Source organism: Chrysochloris asiatica, unplaced genomic scaffold (assembly GCF_000296735.1).
Source record: "Chrysochloris asiatica unplaced genomic scaffold, ChrAsi1.0 scaffold00060, whole genome shotgun sequence".
In the NCBI taxonomy this organism is placed as follows: domain Eukaryota; kingdom Metazoa; phylum Chordata; class Mammalia; order Afrosoricida; family Chrysochloridae; genus Chrysochloris; species Chrysochloris asiatica.
In genome coordinates this window covers 5,102,205-5,109,085 of record NW_006408578.1, presented here as the reverse complement: position 1 = coordinate 5,109,085, position 6,881 = coordinate 5,102,205, and the positions used below count along the sequence as shown (strand labels likewise).

Here is a 6,881-nt window from a genome sequence, read left to right as displayed (position 1 = left end):
AAATATGTATCTCTATCAGCCAGTTGACCAGGTAACTGTCTTAAAACAAATACAGTAAAATGCTAATGTTGAATCTTAGTGAAGCAAAAGCAGTATTCACTTTAAAATTCTTTCAATTTTTTCTTTATGTTTGAAAACGGTCATAATAAAATGTTGTAGGGGAAGAAAAAACACAAAATCTTTTAAACAGCATTTTAAACAGTATGTGTAGAAACTCAGATCCAGGAACACTTATCACTTGTGTGTGCTGGTATAGCACCATAGAATAAGCACTTGACCTCAAGGTTAGTGAGTTGCAGAGGTTATTGGTTCAAACTCACCCATCACTCCTCAGAAACCCTATACAGATTAGCTATGAATCAGAACCAACTTGATGGCACACAACAACAACAACAACATCATTTATGTCTACCCGAAAAACCTGCCCATTGGCTCCACAAGAGAAAGACCTCTTGCTATAAGTCCATAAAGCTTATAGCCTGGAAACCCTATCTGGCCATTCTACTCTGTCACGTGCGGTTGCTATGAGTCAGAACCTATTCCACAGCACCTAGCAATAGCTTAAAAGACACACTTTGAATCAATTCATATCAAAATTGTAGTCAAGAAAAACATTAAAAACTTTGCTGTATTATTCTTGGCTAAATTTTGCTTTTTTTCAGTAATGCTCCAACCATTAAAAAAAATAATAATAAGATTATGTTCTCAGTTCCGCATATTAGAGAAGCTGTGTGCATGTGAGTACTCAGGACAGTTGATTATTCATAAGTTTCTCCACTCTTCTTGCAGTTAGCAATTGAATACGCCTTCCTATATTGTTTGATTTTCAAATAATTATACAAATTAAATGTTTCCTTCCTTTCCTTTCATTCTCATTTCAGATTATCTCAGTATTCTTAGAACAATCTCGAAAGAAAGCAAACAAAGATATTTTCCTTTTTGGAAATTTGCTTTTCTTAGAATAATTTTGCCATCAAATTTGCTTGCATGTGTGTTTTTTGTGTGTTTGTTTTTTCTGGTGCAATGATAGTGATGTTCTAGAGATATGAGAAAGCAAATATTCTTCTTGTTGTTGTTAGGTGCCTCCAGTTGGCTATGACTCAAAAACAAAAACAAGCAAGTTTTATAAAAATGATTTCCCCCTTTCCACATAATGACATGCTCCATGACAGACACCTACCAATGTTAGTTGAGTTACCTCATCCTTTGCATTTCTCCATTCTATTTCCCTTTTAATTTTATAACTCAAGGGAAGAAGATCAAAACAAACAAGCTAAAAATGTAAAATCCAAATGTAATTCTCACACACACATACAAAATCCATTTGGGACAATATTCTTAAAAGAATTGGTAGCAACCTTTTTTTTTTTTTTCCCCAGGTGTGCACCTGGTTTATTGACCAAACCGCCAGGAAAAATTTCTATGGCAGCTAAATAAACAGAAACCTTCCTGGTGGGAAGGTTACGGAACACAGTGTAGGCGGAGCTTATAGGGATGCCAGACTTGGAGGAGTCCTATGTGAATCTCCTGGAGAAATGCTACCTCCCCACAAAATACTCACAAATGGTGCAAATGATGATGAGACCCACTGTGGTTCGTGATGAGGAGAGAGAAGAGCTCTGCAGCCATTGTGGGATGAGGGCTCTCCTTCCAAAGGTCAAGCCTGGGCCGACCGGTGAAGGCCTGAGGGCGGTGTCTTCTCATCTTTATTGCTTTCCAGGCAGAAAGGAGGGATCCAAACATCAAAGTGGGAGCCATCAGATCTCTCAAAGAGGAAGGTGCCCCACATGTGCCCACTGGAAGTCTGCAGGGAGACGTGGCTACTGTTTTGGAATGCGAACTGCTCCTTACATAACATGGTTCCCTACCCACCACCCCTCGGGGCCTCACACTGTCCCCAAGGTGCCAAACAGACTGAATATTGTCCAGTGCTGCTTCCGGAGCTGGGCCACGCCACTGTTGAGGTTCTCCAAGCGGATACAGTAGTGTCACCAGTAGACGGGGGGCGTTCTGGGCTTCCCTCATTCCCATGTAGAAGGCGATGATGGTGACACGGATGTTCTCGGTTGTTTCACGGTGGACATCAGAGAGCTTTATCCAGCCTGAGGTAATTCTTCTCCTCCCAGGCCAGTAGTGTCTCCCGAGCCACAAAAAGGGGGCTTTTGTCTGGTTGTAGAGAAGAAATCTTTCAAAGAGCTCATGTTGGATGGGAACCTGATCAGTGGAGGTATACGGGAAGATGTCTTCATGGCTGACACAGTCCAGGCCTGGGACAGCATAGCGAGCCCGGCTGTTATCATGGTTAGCTAGGAGAGTCACTGCTTCTGTCTGAGATCTCTGGGATATATGTGGACAGTCGCGGGCATCGACCAGCACCTGATAATAAGTGTGGGTTTTGCGTTTAACCTCCTTGGAGCCATGGCCAGCAGGGTTCTCTGCTTTTTCTCTGGCTGCAGAAGCCATATCCTGATAGTACAGTCTAGCCTGCCAGGGAAACAGGACGACACCTCGGTAGCCAAAAACACTGTGAAGAAAAACCTGTCTAGTTTCATATTTTCCATTCTGTTTTGGCACCTCAAACACACCAACTGTCTCCAAAGTTTTGCCCTCTGGTCCGTTTCGGGACGAGACGTGCCTCCGTGTCGTTGTGGTTGCCGCTGGCGGGAAGGCCCCAGCTCCACCCGCCTCACAGAGCGGCCTTGACCTCCGAGCTCCCGTCAGCGACCGGAACCACGAGCGGCTGCCCACGTCAGGGCCCGTCAGGCTGCACAGTCCGCCATGTCCCGCCAGAGCACACGCTCCGGACACATGGCGGGACCCGCGCGGCAGGCCAGCCTTTTGCCCCCGCCGCCCCCACACTGCCTCACGCCACGCCGAGCTGGTAGCAACCTCTTATCAAAGTTTTTAACGAGCAGTTTTGATATTCTAAGCACAATAGAAGGAGCTCTGGTAGCATAGTGGTTATGAATCGGGCTGCAAAACTTAAGGTCAGCAGTTCGAAACTATCAGCAGCTCCGTGGGAGAAAGATGAAGCTCTCTGCTCCGGTAAAGATTTACAGCCTCAGAAACCTTGTACAGGGTCGCTATGGATCGGAACCGACTCGACAGCACTTAACAACAACAACAACAAGCACAATAGAATGAGGTAAGACATACGGTTTCTCTCTTCAGCTCTGTCATACACCGAGACGTACAGCACAATAACGGAAGGCTGTCTTTGTCCTTTGCTTTTCCTTGACACGTTGGGTTATCATAAAATCCACGTTTTACATTTCTTCTGCTGTGTGCGACGAAGTTGAGCTTTGTTTTTGCTTTGAAAGATATTAAAGTTTCATTCAGTACTACTTTGCTCATCTTTCACATTTTAAAATACTGCCCCAAACTGAGAGGCTTTATGTCACTTAGTGGTGGGATTTGACCTCTGTTTTATGATTCGTTTACACATTGATTGTCTTCAGAATCATTTTTATTGAATTTTCTGTGACTTTAGGCAATCTTGACTTACTTGTGGAAAGCTTTTACTTAATTATTGAATAAAAGTTGTGAGAGGTTCATTTATTGGAATATCAATGATTTTTCCATGGCTTCTTCCCGTGAACCGGAAGTGCTAAATGCCATAGATGTGAGGGGAAGTTGGTGAGTCTTAGAAATTGGCACAGAAAGTGAGGAGAAAGAGGGAAGTGAATCTTTGCTGCAGTGTATGTGGCAGGAAAGACCATGAAGAGATCGGAGGGAAGGATGGAGAAAGGGGTGAAGGAGCCCCTTTCACTGTGTCCCTCTCTCTCCTCCAGTGCTTTATCTGCAAAAGCTCTGGAATAGAACAAGTATAGTTCCAGCCCCAAACCAGGTAGGAGATGGAGTAGCAATCGAGACAATCTGGAACTTAATGGGGAAGGAAAGGACTCCAACGGTGATTCAGCCCGCTATATTTCTCTGCCACCCTACTTCCACTCTGGGTGGGATCATTAAAACCAATTTAGAAGGTTCTTGGAAAGAAGCAGTTTGGGGAATAGATGTGCTAGGAATAAAACCTAGCTGTTGCTATTGCTGTTACTGTTTCCTCTGATGGGACACTCACAGGAGGGCCTTTATTCTGGCTACCGATATTAGCATTTCTATTGCCCTCAAAGGTTTGTATGCCAGGTAAAGAAGTTGGTGTTTGAAATAGGACTACATTTCCAATTTTGCAATTGAAGGAAATATCCCACTCTTTCTCTTAAATCTTTGTGGAGAATTATATTGCATTCTGCTTTCATTATTGGCTGTTATTGAGTCAGTTCCAAACCATGTTGCCCCATGTGTGTCTGAATAGAATTGGACTTCATAGGAAGAGCCCAATTTTCAGAAGTGAGGCATGAGGTCTTTCTTCCAAGATGTCTCTGGATTAGCAGCCAAGTGTGCAAACCATTTTCACAGACCAGGGATTCCCTCCTGAAGAATAGGATCACTTTAAAGACGGTAGGTGTAGAAGAACTCAGATCGTAACATCAGAGGCTTTCAAACTGGACAAACACCTCTCTCCCTAACCAACCTGAAGAGGGACAAACTCAGGTTGAGGTATTAGTACCTACCCTATGTATGCATCACCATCCAATATACTTAAAAGTTCCAAAAGAATATGAACTAATAAAAAATAAGGACATCTCTATGAGACCCAAGTCTATAGACTAGACTGCAAAGTCAGTTTAAACAGACTCGCTGGCACTTAACAACAACAGTTCTAAATTCAGTAGACTTAAGGAGCACAGAGAAGAATTTTAAATAAACATAATGAAAAACCTTAAAAAGATAAAGGAGAATATTCCAAATAAAGCTGGAAACAGCAATAATAATAAAAACTATTTGATGAGACTGAGCATGAAACTACTATATCTTAGTAAAGGTGGTTAAATTAGCCGAATTGTTATTGTTAAGTGCCATTAAGTCATCTGTGACTCATTGTTATTATTGTTATTAAGTACTCTTGAATTATAGCCACCCTGTATAGGGTTTCTGAGAAGAGGCTTGTTGATTTGAACTACTGACTTGGAAGATAGCAGTCCAGTACTTATCCTATATCTCCACAACAGGATTACAATCAGCAGAATTGTTATTGTTGTTGCTTAGTGCCATTGAGTTGGTTCCAACTCATAGCAACCCTGTAATGGGTTTTTGAGGAGTGGCTGGTGACTTTGAACCACTGACCTTGCAGTTCAAACTGACCTTGCAGTCCAGCACATTAACCCTCAGCACTACACCAGAACTCCACGATTAGCAAAATAGGCATAGCCAAAAATATAAACCATTCCTAATGAGCAGCTTCTATATCCCAACAGATTCAGAACCTACCCAGATGATGGATGGGTTAACTCCTTCTACCATCTCAGGGAGCTCAGACCAAGCAAATGGCAACTCTGAATGGTCATTATGTGTTACCAGGTAATAAATGCAGAAAAAAAAAAATCATTTAGATAATCAGTGTACATTGAGGTACCAGGTAAATTGGTCTGTACCAAGAAAGAGGGGGACACATTGAAATCTGTTGCTTATTTTTCCATGTTCGGCTCAGGCCCCTGTGTGTTTAAGAAGGAAGGAAATGTCAGTCCCTGTGGTGTGCTTTGCTGTCTAGCAGCAAGCTGCCCAGCAGATGCTCCTGATACAACAAGCTCTGACTGTGCAGAAACTTAACCACCAGCCAAGTAGAAACAGCGAGTCCTGTCAACACAGGAGGGAGTTCCAGGCCCCAACTTCCACCCCAGATTCTAGCCATCCCTCAACTGTGGGCAGCCCAGATTGGAATACTGGATGTAAGAAGTCAGTTAAAACCAGCAAAATGGATAGGAAAAAATTCTGATATCAGCGTCTAGTCCAGGAGAGAAGGCTAGGACTCTTACTCAACAGTGAATTCAAGGTTAGATCCAAGGGCTCACACCCGAGCTAAGGAATGCTGGAAATGCAATGTTCAGAAAAAAGACACATAAGGAAAGTAGACTATAATATTATTTGCCACAAATATTTAAGACATTGAGTGAGATATTTCCTTCAATTGCAAAATTGGAAACATATCCTTATTTTGAAGACCATCTTCCTTGCCTCACAGACAGCAACAAGAATGCTGATGCGTGTTCATGTTGTTAAGTGCCATTGAGTTGGTTCTGACGCATAACAACACTATATAGGGTCCCCGAGGAGAGACTGGTGAACTTGAACTGCCGACCTTGTGGTTCAAACAGACTTTGCAGCCCAGTGCCTTAACCCACAATGCCACACAGACAGAATAAAGGTCCTTGGTGAGTATCCCATCAGAAGAAATGACAATAGCAATAATTGCACCAATTTGTTTTAGTAAAACTGACTGAGAAGTAGTAAAGCAATAATACAGCTTCTTTGAAGATTTCAATAAGGGCTACATGAAAGACATATAAGGCAGGAGAGAGGAAGAGACTAGGATTACAAGGAGAGACAGGAGATGAAGCAAAGAAAGGAGTTGTGAATAGTGGACACTTAAAAAATTGAAGAAGAAGAAGGGCTTTCTCTGGAGATAACTTGAAAAGGTGTGATATTACTGAAGATACAAAGACATACATAGTAAAGAGCAAGCACCAAGCTGAGAGAGCAGAAGGACAGCAATGTAAGGTAAAAACAAGGAAAGGAGGAAGAGAGAAATTCGAGGATATGTGTGGACAACATCCAGGAGGTGGAAGGAGCTCATGAGGACCTTTGAAGAGAAAATCCCTGGTTGTGGTCATCAAATCACATGACCATGGTTAGTTGACTAGTGATGGATAATAATTAACTAACTACAATACTAACTTAAAAATAAAAAACTTAAAATACAGAAATTACTGAGAGAAAAATAATGTAAATTCAAATTATGGAAAGCAGACAGATAAAAGAGAGAG

General features: G+C 42.2%; 1 pseudogene; it reads right to left on the bottom strand.

Moving 5' to 3' along the window:
- Positions 1 to 1,657: 1,657 nt before the first annotated feature.
- On the bottom strand, positions 1,658 to 2,780 carry LOC102824977 (annotated as a pseudogene).
- Positions 2,781 to 6,881: the final 4,101 nt, after the last annotated feature.